This window comes from Apteryx rowi, unplaced genomic scaffold (genome assembly GCF_003343035.1).
Source record: "Apteryx rowi isolate R43461 unplaced genomic scaffold, aptRow1 scaffold_651, whole genome shotgun sequence".
Classification (NCBI taxonomy): domain Eukaryota; kingdom Metazoa; phylum Chordata; class Aves; order Apterygiformes; family Apterygidae; genus Apteryx; species Apteryx rowi.
The window spans coordinates 407,213-419,304 of NW_020450929.1; the positions used below are offsets into that span (position 1 = coordinate 407,213).

The 12,092-nt window shown below is 50.9% G+C and overlaps 1 protein-coding gene across 7 annotated transcripts in view; it reads left to right on the top strand.

Moving 5' to 3' along the window:
* Window positions 1–12,092, top strand: part of ANKRD11 (ankyrin repeat domain 11) — a 160,487-nt gene that overhangs the window by 76,893 nt on the left and 71,502 nt on the right. The window contains exon 3 of one of the 7 annotated variants that reach the window (XM_026084861.1): window positions 5,486–5,573. The exons of the other annotated variants lie outside the window; for them this stretch is intronic. The gene's annotated coding sequence lies outside the window, so the exon portion shown is untranslated. The remainder of the gene's footprint in view (window positions 1–5,485; window positions 5,574–12,092) is intronic. 7 annotated transcript variants of the gene reach the window in all.

Below are 12,092 nucleotides of genomic sequence, written 5' to 3' on the forward strand. Positions count from 1 at the left end.
GGTTTGCAGGAGATTACCTCCGATAGACACGAGCAGTGTGCGAGGGCTCCGTCAGGCATTTCTTTGCTCTGACTTTATTCCACGCCGAACGACTTTGTAATCCTCCGGCGGCCAAGCCGGCAGCCCGCCGTGGCGCTCGGGCAGCGCTGCCGCTGCGAGCGGCGTCCCGGGGCCGAAGGAGGGGGCTCGCGGCGAGGTGCCGACTGCGGGCTGGTTAGGGCCAAAGCCAGGCTTTCTGCTGGGGCTGCGTACCAGCGCGTGAAAATACGTACGCGTGGGCCTTTCGAGAGGTTATATTTGCTAGTTTAAATCAGTGCTTTGAAGGGGTGACTTGAGATTTCTGCTGAAAGACGATTTTTGAAGCAGATGGAGGCAAATTCTGTTCCGTTTCACTCCGGTCTTGAACAGATTTTGCTGAAATACCTTGCAAAAGTATCCGACAGCAAAATGATGCGAGTCGTTTGTGCTGCTTCTTGTCTCTTTTTCCCTGTGACCTAGTAAATCTTACTGTCCTGTAAATGTAAATAGAAGAGCTGAAATGCGATGGAAGCAAAACAGTGTCCCACAAACAGCCTCCCAGCTCTTGCTAAAAATATCCGTGCGGTGCAGTAACTCCCAGGCATGCTTTTGTCTGGCTGCTTTTGAATTCCCTAATTGACGCTGGTTGGAGGGCAGCGCACCGGTTTCCTGAATAGCTTAGATGTTGATTGTGAATTAAAAAACAAGAGCAAAACTGTTTTTCCTTTGTGCAGGAGCATTTTTATTTACCTTTCCCCTATTTCTAAGCTCTGTATTTTTTACTTACAATTGTATTTTGTAAGACAACTTCATTAAGTGTGTCTGCTGAGCGGGGGCCCGGGAGACGGCGAGCAAAGGACGCAGGTTTTGAAGCCCGTGATTCTACGGGCACCTATTCTATGCGCTGGGACTGCAGGGCTGTGCTGTTGGAAGTGTCCAGGCTGGCTGAGCGATGCGGTGCAAATGGAGCTGAATGTAGTAGGAAGTGTTAATAATGGTTCCTAATTGCCTACTAATAACTAAATCTGTGGAATTTGGCAGCAGCCGGGATATAGTTTTCTTCTGCAATCTGTCAGTTCCCTTTGGAAAGAACAAAGTTGGGGTATTGACGTACGGGAGTGAATCTCGCATTCGGTTCGGCGGAGGTAACGGGGGAAAGTTTTCGAGCTCTCGCTTGGCCTCGCTCGCGGTAAGAGCACGTGCGAGCGCTCACGCAGCCGGGAGCCGCCGGGGAGCAGCCCCGCGCTCGCCTGGGAAGGAAGGAGAAAAAACCCAGACTATTCTACTGTCTGATTTTTTTATTTTTTTGCTTAAACTTGGAAATGGAGAAGCGCAGCCTCGTTTCAGTGCCGGGCCGAGTGCGGCTCTGCAGGGGCGTGCTGCCTGCCCGCGGCTGCGCTCGCGCTGCCCTTCCCGAGCGGGTCGGGGAGCAGGGAGCAAAAGTTTGCAACCGGCAATTCGTGATAAGTCACGGTCGCTCTGAGCAGCTCCCTGGGCTGYGTCTGTTGTGCAGATGTGATAAACCGCTCGCGCTCGGAGCTCCGCGGTGGCTGGTAAACAGGACAGGAGCGCTGCTTTCACCCGAGCCTCCGTTAGGAAATTAAAGATTTGAACTCGTGATTGAGCGTCTGAGAGAAGCTCGTCCGCAGACGCGGCTTCGGGAGCCGGCCGCGTGCAGGCTCCCCTTGGCGGGAGACATCTCGTAGCTTCTCGGCAGCAGCAGCAGCAGCAGAAAAACAAGCACGAATTTTTCTGTCTTCAGGGATAACTGCAGTGAAGCACGCGGGGGGAAGGGCTGTGGCGCGCTCGCTGGTACCGAAATACCTCCCCATCCCCCCCGCACGTAAACAGAGCTGCCCGACTTCCTCGACGCGGCGGCAGCGGCGGCAGCGCGGGCGGCACCTTTAGCGGGGCGCAAAGAGAAGACGGCCCCCCGGTGCGAGCTGCCGGCCCGGCCGAGGCCGAGCGCTGTGTTTTCCGGCTCCCGGTCCGCCGGCGTCCGAAACCAGAAAAGCGTTTTCCGAGGAGCTCGCGGCCCGCGCCGTCTGCACCCGGGCTGCTCGGCTCCAGGGTGCTGCATCGCCCGCCGGCGCGGGGGAGACGCGGCGCTGCCCGTGTGCCCCCCGGCCGGGGCCTCCCGTCCCCTCTGCTGCTGCCGGTGGCCTCCGGGGGGTGAGAGAAGCCCTTACGGTCATCCGGGAAGTTCCTTCCTCTCTGAAAACGTGACTTTGTGCAGCCTGAACGCTGCGCGCGATGCACAGTGGAGGGGTGGTTTTCATATTGGTGTGCTGACAATATTGTCGCTTCAATTTATTTTTATTTATTTTTATTTTTATATATGTATATATATACACGACAGCATGTCTACCCATGGAGATGCCTGCTGTGCCTGGGAGCCACCAGGGCCTCCTGCGTGGGGAGCGCGGGGGCACCCGGCCCCTGGGGGGGCAGCGGGCTGCTGGAGGGCGCCTGTGCCGGATGCCGGTCACGGCGGAGGCGGCCCGCGGCCGCCGGGCGGGATCGCGGCGCTTGGGTCACACGCCCCTTTCCTAACGCCTAGGTTAAAATTTAACATACTTCTATTTCCGTGCCTTGGGCTGTTTGATGTTACAGGGAACTTCATATGCGTTGGGACTGTAAACGAACAGTGGGATCGAGGGGTGCGAGGTTATCTGCTACTGAGGAATGTTAAGAATTCAATGGCGAGGAAGGCGAGCTCTTTCCTTTCCCAGTGGTGGGAAACCAGGGCTTGGTGGGTGACGTTTTAATGTTTCGCATACACAGAGTGGTCCCTGCTTTGGCAGTCTGTCTGTCAAGTTTCCACCTGGCCAAAACATTTTCACTCTGACTGTAAACCTTAGAGGGGAGAATGTTCAAATGGAAAAGTTGACGCAATCTTATCTGTAGCGCAGCCGTCGGTGCTGCGGAGGAATCTGAGCACTGGCTTATGTCAGGCTTGAAGCTTTCCCCTTTCCTTCCAGCAAACCGCATACCGCTGCCTTGGAGCCTTTCCTTCATCGGGGCACCTCCTTCAAGGAGCTTAGTTTGGTCAGGAAAGCAAGTCTGGACTCATTTTAAATAGATATCTACTTCCCCGACGGACACTGCTGCCTCCTCCTCCTCGCAGCAGCGTGATTTCTTTAGTGCGGCCCTTCTTCAAATGCAGCGCTGTCCTCCGCCCAGGAAATAGCAGCATCCCTCCTTGAGAAACTTTAGGCCCTTTCTTCAATAGGCAATTATTCTTGCAAGAGACATTCAGGTCATCCGCTCCCCTTGTGCAGTAAGTGACACTTCCACAAATGACTGATGCTTAACATAGCCAAGGGTCACCTTAGCCCGCTATTGGTGCCGAAGGCTTTCATTGCGGCGAACATGAACAGTCTTTAAAACTTCCTGCTGGCTCTGCTGCTAGCAGTTCATTAGCAGGAAAAAAAGCCTGGAACTAAATTTGCCAGATGTGCTCAGACCACACCACTGCTGGCGCTGCCTTTCCTCYGCCGTGCGCTGCAGGCGTGGTGGAGGTGGTGGTGGTGGTGGTGGAGGTGGTGGTGGAGGAGGAGAGGGCCCGTCGGCGCGTGGGGCGGCGGGGACCACCGCATGCTCTGGCCTGCTCGCGCGCGCTGCTCCTGCGCGAAAGCAGGGGCTGGTGGCAGGGCAGGAGCTCGAGAGCAGCCTCGGGGAGGGGGACGGGAAGAGCGGAGGGAAGGAAAGAGCCAGAAGCCTCTGAAGCGGAGTGGTAAGAAACTGAACTTAAAAAGGGGCAGAATGCAACGCTCTGATTTTTATAAGCGGCCAACTATTTCCAGGGGATGTCTCACGGCTAATCGCATTACTTAATTTCCATCAAGACACTGCAAACGATAAAAATAATGGTTGCAGTAATGACTCCTTGGTTTGCACTTGTCTTAAGGCAGGGTGCATTTGCAGATGCATTTTAGAAAACACCTCAGCTGAGGATCAGCTGCCATTTTTTGCTCTTTGGCACCGAATGTTTTACTCACTGTTTGCATTCAGTGATGCAGATCTGCGTGCGTATTCAAAGCCTGTAGTTAATGTTACAATTTCCTTCCTGCTATGAGTTTCTGTTTTCTATGCTCACACCTTTCTGGAAGCCTCCTTTGGGGCTAAAGCATTCCATATTTGGTTTTGTGTTAAAAGAATCTTTTTCTGGAAAGGTTGAGAAAATCCTTTCCTTTTTGTTTTAGGTGCATACAGGGAAAATACTTTTTTCTGCTGTTAATAAAACCAGACAGACCAACAATTCAAGAGGCTGATGTTACTTCAGTCCTGGCCTGCGTGCATCTCGTAGAGGAAAAAAACCTTTTCCTGCGCTTCAGGGAGCGCTCGGCTTTGCTGTTGGAGCAGAGGTTAAGGATTCGCAGGGTGGCGCACCGGTTGAAATCCCGCTGGGAGCCGCGCGGGGAGGTGGAGGACGCCTCCGCTCTGGGCTCCCGGGCCGCGTTGCAGCGCGGAGGCGCCGGCGCGGGGGAGCACCTGCCCGGCGCCGCGTGCCGAGGCGGGAAGGGGCGCTCGGCACCGCCGCGCCGCGAGCCCCCGCCTGGTCCCTGGCGGCTCTTTCCGCCYGTGCCTGGCTGCCTGATGGGCTGTTTGTCCGAGAGCTGCCGTCGCTCCTCCGGCACAGTCGCCCTCGGTCTCGCCGAGCCCCCAAGCAGCGGGGCGGACTCGGAGGGGCTGCGCGGTGCCGCAGCGGAGGKGAGAGCCCCGCGGCCGGGGACGAGGAGGAGGAGGAGGAAGGGGGAAGGCCCGTGCCTGGGGCACTGCCGGCGCGTGAACGGGGAGGGGGACGGYGAGACCCGGCTGTGAGATGGCCCCGAACCGCCGCGAGCCCCTCACCTTTCCGCGGGCTGCAGCGGGGGCCAATGCTCGTGCACCCTCGTACAGATGTCGATCTGTTCAGATGGAAATACGCTGTTTTAAAGGGGTTTTGATTATAATACCGAAGCATTGTTTACTGACTGTACATATGCTATGCTGTCTCAATTCCGTGCTTGGCCAAGAATAGAAAGCAAAGCATTACTATGCGTGTTTTACAGCTGCRGTTGTTGAAAAACTGGCTTGCCCAAATGTTTTATGCATTTGTGGCTGAGTAGGCAATGGATTTAAGGTTCAAAACTGCCACTTCTCTACTCAAACTGCTAATCAGCATTACTTCTGAAAGGACTATAGATAGTGCGTGCTAGCTGATAGTACAAAAATAAACTTTTCATAACCTTCCTTCGTTTTCCCTAAATCCCCAGGCTTGCAGGAGATCTACACCACTATCTGTAGGCACTCGCAAGGCCATCTTCGTTACGAGCTTCTCGCCACTCCATTTAATTGCGAAAGAGCCTTTTGGAGTAGCCTTTAAAAATACCTATCGCTGTTGCACTATCTTCATTAAATGAATGGGGCTGTTGTATAGCTGACAGCTGCCATTTTAATGATGTGGTGTTGTATTTCCTTGCAGGAGGCTCAACCTCATGAGGCAGATTAGGACTGAGAAAATCCAGGTTCCATTAGAAACCATTGGAAATGAGTTCCCAAGTTGTTCTAAGGTAAATCAATAATGCATATGATCTCTCTGGCTGGACTTGGTGGCTGAGCCAACAGTTCATTTAACCACTTCTTTTTTCTTTTTCAAAGCGCTTTCAAAATCTTTCCCGTTGAGACTTATTTCTTCTGACTCTGAATTGATCTTATGAAATTCTTCAGGCAGCGCTCGTTTTCGAGCGCTTCCAAAACTGCAGTGATTTACTGCTAGGTGTCCTTAGGTGAGCTGGTGCCCGTGGTGCCGAACGTCCCGTCGGCGCCGAGGTTGCTGCGAAACTCCTGCAAGGCCGCGGCTCTAGGGGCGGAGGAGCGCGACTGAACCCGCCGGCACCTCTGCTCCGGGCAGACCGCTGAGCCGGGCACGTGGGCTCCCCCCCCTTTTTCGTAATATTGCCTCTCTCGTCTCTTCTGGGAGATGCGCTTGTTTTTAGAGGGAGAAACATATTACTTGGTTTGTAAACGTTCGTGAGCGTTCTGTCTCRTCTCCTCTGCTGTTTTGAAAACGATCCTGGAAGGAACCTGGGATTTAGTTACAGAATAATCAAATCAAGAAGGATGGATCCTTATCAGTGTTGCAATAACAGCTTTTGATAATTTTTAATTTATTTGAAATTAGCTCTAATTAGCGAATTGTCATTGCTCAGAGCAAATGTTCCAAACTCATGAATCTTTCAAACTCGGTATGGTAATGGACCACTGATTTTTCCTGCTCTGTTTGAACTGCTGCTTGAGCGAAGCGGGGGAGATGATAAGCTTGTCCAGGAGGACACGAATGCCGGGCAGTTCAGGTGGTTTTCCATGTCTGCTAACGTTGGATCGCTCCGATCTGGAGCGAGCACCGGCAGGCTATCGCGTTTCTGTCGAATTAGCCGGCGTACATGATACAGTGTTTATGCGAGCCTTGCTTTACACTGGCTGCGGGAAGGCAAGCGATACCTGATCCAACAGAAAGTTTGGAAAGGCAGAGTTGCAAATTACGCTTTTTTTGTACGAATTCAAAGTGACTCAGTGAGTTTTTGTACCAGATAACTGCTTTGTGTCATCTTTTTGGTTCTGTAGTAGGTGCCTTAAAACCACATTTATCCTCTCTTGGAAACTTAACCTGAAAATAATCTCTCTTAAACCACTTAAATATGAGAAAACCTGGCTTGATAAAGAGTGGGCTTTCCACTTGCTTTTGAACAAAAATAAAAAGGGTGAGTTTTAGGGATAAAATCGCAGGTAGGGACGTGGTCTTAAAAAACCTTCCCCCCAATTGATGTTACTATCAGACTTTTCTTTTTAGCTCTGGTAAAGAGAAGATTGAGTTGGTAGAACATAATCTATTTTGATTACTAAAAAATCTTAATGCTGCTAATTTAGTCAGCTAGTATGTTACAAATGTAGGTTCTGCGTGTTCAAACTGTTCCTGTTTTTTTCACTTAATAAGTTCTCAAGATAGTTGCCATGGAAATAATCCTGTGTTCGGAGACTGTGCAAAGGACCATAAGAAGCCAGCCTGGTGGGAGCAGACGTGGGGCGCGTGGCCCCGCGGGCGAGCTCTTCCCCAACGCCCTCGCTGCCCGGCGCGGGGCTGCCCTTAGCGCTGCCGCCGACCCTGCCTGGCTTTGGGAGCTTGCGGCAGAATTCCGACCGTTTTCACAGGGCGGGAGCCGTTGTTTGCCCCCACGGTGCTGCTGGAGCAGCGAAATACTCCCTTGTCTCTAACCAGCCGGGTAGGCCGCCCGGGGCCAAAGCTCCCTTTCCGGACCCCAGCGAGTCAGTGCAGAGGTCCTGGTACGGTCTTGCCTGTCGGCACGTTTGTTTTCCTGGGCGGATACCGGTGGGAAACGCACCCTTGGGTCCCGGGCGCCCGCTCTGCGGGCAGCGCGGTTGGGGTGGCAGCGACGCTGGCCGCCCCTCTGCCGAAGCCGGGAGCCCGTCGGTTGTTTATTACCCCGGYGCTTGTTTGCACCGCGTAAAGAACGAGCTTGCTTCCTCTGGGCCTGCATGGTTTTTTTTTTTTCAAAAACAACTTCCTTTTTGCACGAATCTTGTGTTTTTAACGACGTTGACGTGCGTGTTTTTCAGACGTGGTGATCAGAATCGTTTTGGATGTCTAAAGCAAATCTGTGTACTTCTTCGTGCTTAAAATAAGACAGCCAATGACTAATTGCAAGAAGACTAAGGTTATTTTCCAGACTTCACAAAACTTGAAAAACGCTTTATTCTTTAAGCTAGAATCGATGTAAAAAAAAAACCAAAAACCTGAGGCATGGGGAAGATGCTTGATTCCACTCAATGTAGGCAATATCTGAATTAAGTTGATCAGTGTGATGTGACCAAATGCAGGAATTTTAGACTCAAAGAGCTTTTCTTCTTGTACCTGGTGTTTGCCCGAGAGGTTTCCTAGCGAGGTGGCTCTTGCACTGCCAGAGACCCTGAAGCACCTAAAGTTAAGATTAAATTGCTTCAATACAGATATTGGGTCAAATGAACAGGATGTTTGAAAGCACATTTCAAAGGCCTGAAAAGTGGTCRTGGTAGATTTACTTTTGTGGACTAATAGTGAAAGAAGCGTATGAGAAGTTCTAGGAACAACCCCCCGAGAGCCTCGCGGAGCTGCTTTCTCACGCGGTGGGTGAAGTAACGACAGTTTAAGAAATAGCGCCTTTCAAGGGATTTGACTTCAGGACTGGAGTTACAGATCTGTTTGGCTACATGTTTTGTCCCCAAGAAAACTGTGGATAATTGCATCATTGCCAATGGTAAGAAAATCCAGTGTAGGCTTCCGTGACRAGGGAAGAAACTGTTCTTGAGCAGAGTGAGAGCCAGGGGTGTGAACTGCCCGGGTGCAGAGCGAAGGCTCTTCGGTCGACTGGAGCTGCTGAAAATCTCAGGGGACTTAAATATAAAAGAACAAGGGACTTAAAATCTTGGGGACTTGTTTGAACCAGCAGAGGAGGACCTTCTGTTCCCAGGCCCGGCCGCAGCCCACGGCTGCAGTGCTGATGGATGCAGGATGACGATGATGATGGCGCCGGGTGCACGTCGGTATGTGCAAAGGGGAGCCCTGCCACGTGTCGGGGAGGTTTACTCAGCCCTCGCAAGGAGAAGGTTCCCCGCCGAGAGGTTCGAGCGTGTTAGGTTCTGCCGGGGATCTCGGCTGGCTTTCCAGAAGCGGAGGCGGGAGCGGTGCAGCGGGGTCCAGTCCGGTCCTGCGCTGTGCTGCCCTGGCTGCGCCGGCGTCCTTGCAGCGCGGACGGGTCCTGCCTCAGCTCCGTGGTTGCAACTTGTGGCTGGAGCATGGCCCTGCTGTGAGGGTGGGGGTTTGGTTCGGTTTGTGCGTGCAGAGAGAGCTGACGTGAGCGCTCTCCTTTTCCCCTCATCTTTGCATACATTATTGAATAGCTTTTTTCTGTGATGTGTAAGAAAATGTGTAATGCAGCCTGCCCTTCCTCTGGCACGTTAGCAGACCCAGGAGCTCCGGTGGCCCGGCTGCCGTATCCACCATTTCCCTGCCTCTGAAGCAAGCCGTGCTCTTGCGTGGCGAAGCCTGAAACGCACCGTGTTTTCACTAATCCCAGAGACGGCGAGAGGCTCTCACATGCAGATTTTAAAAAGCCACGTTAACACCTTAGTCGAGATAAGTATTCCTGTGCATTAAGACCATGCCAATTAACAGTGAAAATGCACGTGCAGATTTCAGCTTTGGGAGGGACAAAACATTACAAAAATCTTGCATCCTCTTAMAGCACGGTGAGCGTATTAAATTAGCGAGCGGAGTGACAGCTGGGCAGGAGGCTGGGAACAATGAAGATAAAGTTAGCTTTCAGCGATGTGACCCTCTCCAGGCTGAGCGCCAGAAGACTATAAATAATTGATAGGAGCAACCACCCTAGCCAACACACTAATGTACAGAGTGTTTCATACAGCAAGCGGTGTGCTCTTACCCATTACATCATCGCTGCTCTCCAGCCTCTGCTCTCCTATCAGCAATGTAATTTTACTGCTTTTAAATAATAAATTGCACTGGGAGTTGAAATACTCCTTTGCCCCATTCAAGCCTGCTAGGGTGTGCAACTACACAAATGAATTTTACATATGGTAAAATAAATTTTGTATTAAGCTTTAAGAAATTCCTTGCAGTAGAAGTTTGGCCACTCTCTCTCTTAAAACGTCAGTAGTGTAGGCTTGCGGATATTGAAAGCCGGCATTTCCACGTAATGGCTTTTGATCTGATCTAGTATCTTGAATAATTTTGAAGCRTGACCTGGGATCATTGGCCTAAGATCACTGGGAGCGTAAGGGGGTAAAGTTCTGCTGTGTTGCAAGTCAGAAAATCCCCTTGGCTGGGGCAGTGTCTCTGAACGGAAAGTGCGAGTCGAGCGCGCTGAGCTGTTCGTTCCTGCAGAATGTGAGCTTTCACTTTCAAACTGTCGTTTTGAGTTGTGAAGAAAGACTGGTATAACCCGAAACTTGATTATTTTTTTTCCCCCCCCCGAGTCTTTAGATATGTTCTGTAGGCTCTGCTGTTTCATGCATTTGTGTAGAAAATCCAGAATGAACTTTTGCAATTCCAGATTTTGGGCATGGAGAGGGATAGGGTATCTTTGGTGTCTTTGTGCGTGTGGTGACACTTTTTTTGATGGACTGTCGCAGCTTTTTATGTCAGTTTGTATGGGTATCTAAAAAAGTTTTTGAAAATAAGATTAAAAAAAAAATCATATAACTGCACTAGAACCTGTAACTGTCAGAAACTGTCTAGAAATCGAGCAGATCATGGGGCCTGGTTCCTGTTAGGTTAATAATGAGTAAGCGGAGAAATCAAATAAGGGAGCAGTTAGCTATTAATGCAGAAAAAATGTCTGAGGTCACTAGAGTAATGGGAAAGCAAGGAGTAAGAAACTGGGGTGCTTGGCTAAAGAGGGCTGGTGACAGAGGGTACGAGGGCGAAAGACGCTGAAGAGCACACTGACCCGGGGTGGGGGGAGTTACAGCGCAGTAAAAGATGCCGCTGCAGTGTGTTTGGTCGGTGTGTGTGTGTTCTGTTGGGTAATGCTCAGTTCCAGCATTTCTAAGATACTTCTCCTTTAACTTTTGCTGAGTTGGTCTTACTTCAATCACATGTTAATGGAACGGGTATAGTGAAACACGAGTTACAGCAACTTYGGAGTCATGCAGCAAGAYGGTAGCTGGGCAGGGAGGAAACCCGGSAGCTAGGCAGTGGTGCCAAGGGTTRTTTGTTGGCAGACGGGTTCTGGGACATTATAATATAAGTACAACCATCCTTCCTTATAAGAAAAATAAGGTATCGAAATGCCAGAATGCTATCACAGGAGATGGCGTAATTTGTTGAAAGAAGATAAGGAACAGATTTTGGAAAGGGTATGATTCAAGGTAAGATTAGACAAAACACTTGGACGTTTTAGGACGCTGGTACCCAACGTCTTGCGTCTGGCTATAAAATTTTTCTTGTTCTTAGGTATAGAGCAGTCATCCATAAGCAAAACCTGTTCTTTGCTCAACGCTTAGTATGAAGGAGATGCTCAGGGCCCTTTTACCGGAGATGTCTGTCCTACGTGTGCATCTTCCAAGGGCAGGAGAAGTGGAGGACGAGTCTCAAGATCTGTGCGGTCTTTCTGTATGCAGGGTGGAAATAGTTTTCACACCATTTAGAGCAAGACTTAAAGAAYTATTGTTTCCAGATCAGGAAGTGAACAATGTCACAGAGCTCCAGAAGAAAGCACAAGCTGCTTAAAGTGGATTAAAATGACTGACCATTTAGCTCTGCAATTAGGTGGGGAGATAGCGTGATAAATCACGAGTAACTGGCTTACCTGTCTCAGGATGTCGTTCCTTGCAAGGCACATCCTCACCGGTTTCCATAAGYAGTGATGGTGTTTGAGCATGGGTACTTAAGTGTTTTTAAGGGCATAGATCCCTGAGAAGAGGGTGCATCCCTGCCACGCGGCGGGTTTGTTGTGCAGCCTGTGCCAGGGCTGGGCCTGCTGCACGCCGTGAGCAGCCCCGTTTGCCCGGCGTGAGCTTGGTCTGATGTGCTTGCTGCCGCGAGGGCAGCGAGCCGCTTAGAAAACACCTGWTCCATCTGTTTGAGGACACCTAGACCGGCCTTTCTTGTGCCTTTTTTACGTGAGACTGCTAGTCTATCGTTCATCAGACACCAATACCGTGAGTATGGTACCCACAAACTGTCCTACAGTGGGCTTCGGTGAGGGATGGGGTATAAGGAAGGAAGGTTTTTTCCAGAGGTGTTGAATTGCATCAACACCTCAGAACTACACTTGCTTTTGGCAGGGCCTTGTTGGTTAGGAGGCAAAAGTCTCCAGGCTGTAGGGACGAAGCCTGTTCCCCCCAGCTGCTGTGTGTGCGTATCCTTGCAGAAGTCTGAGGTGTTATTAACTCAAATTTGCAAACTCTAGGCATAGGAAAGCTTTTATAGGGCAGTAACGGGAAATATTTCTTAGCTGTTGGTACTGCCAGGCAGCTGAGTTCAGGGGCAGTGTGACTACAGGCGTTTTCAT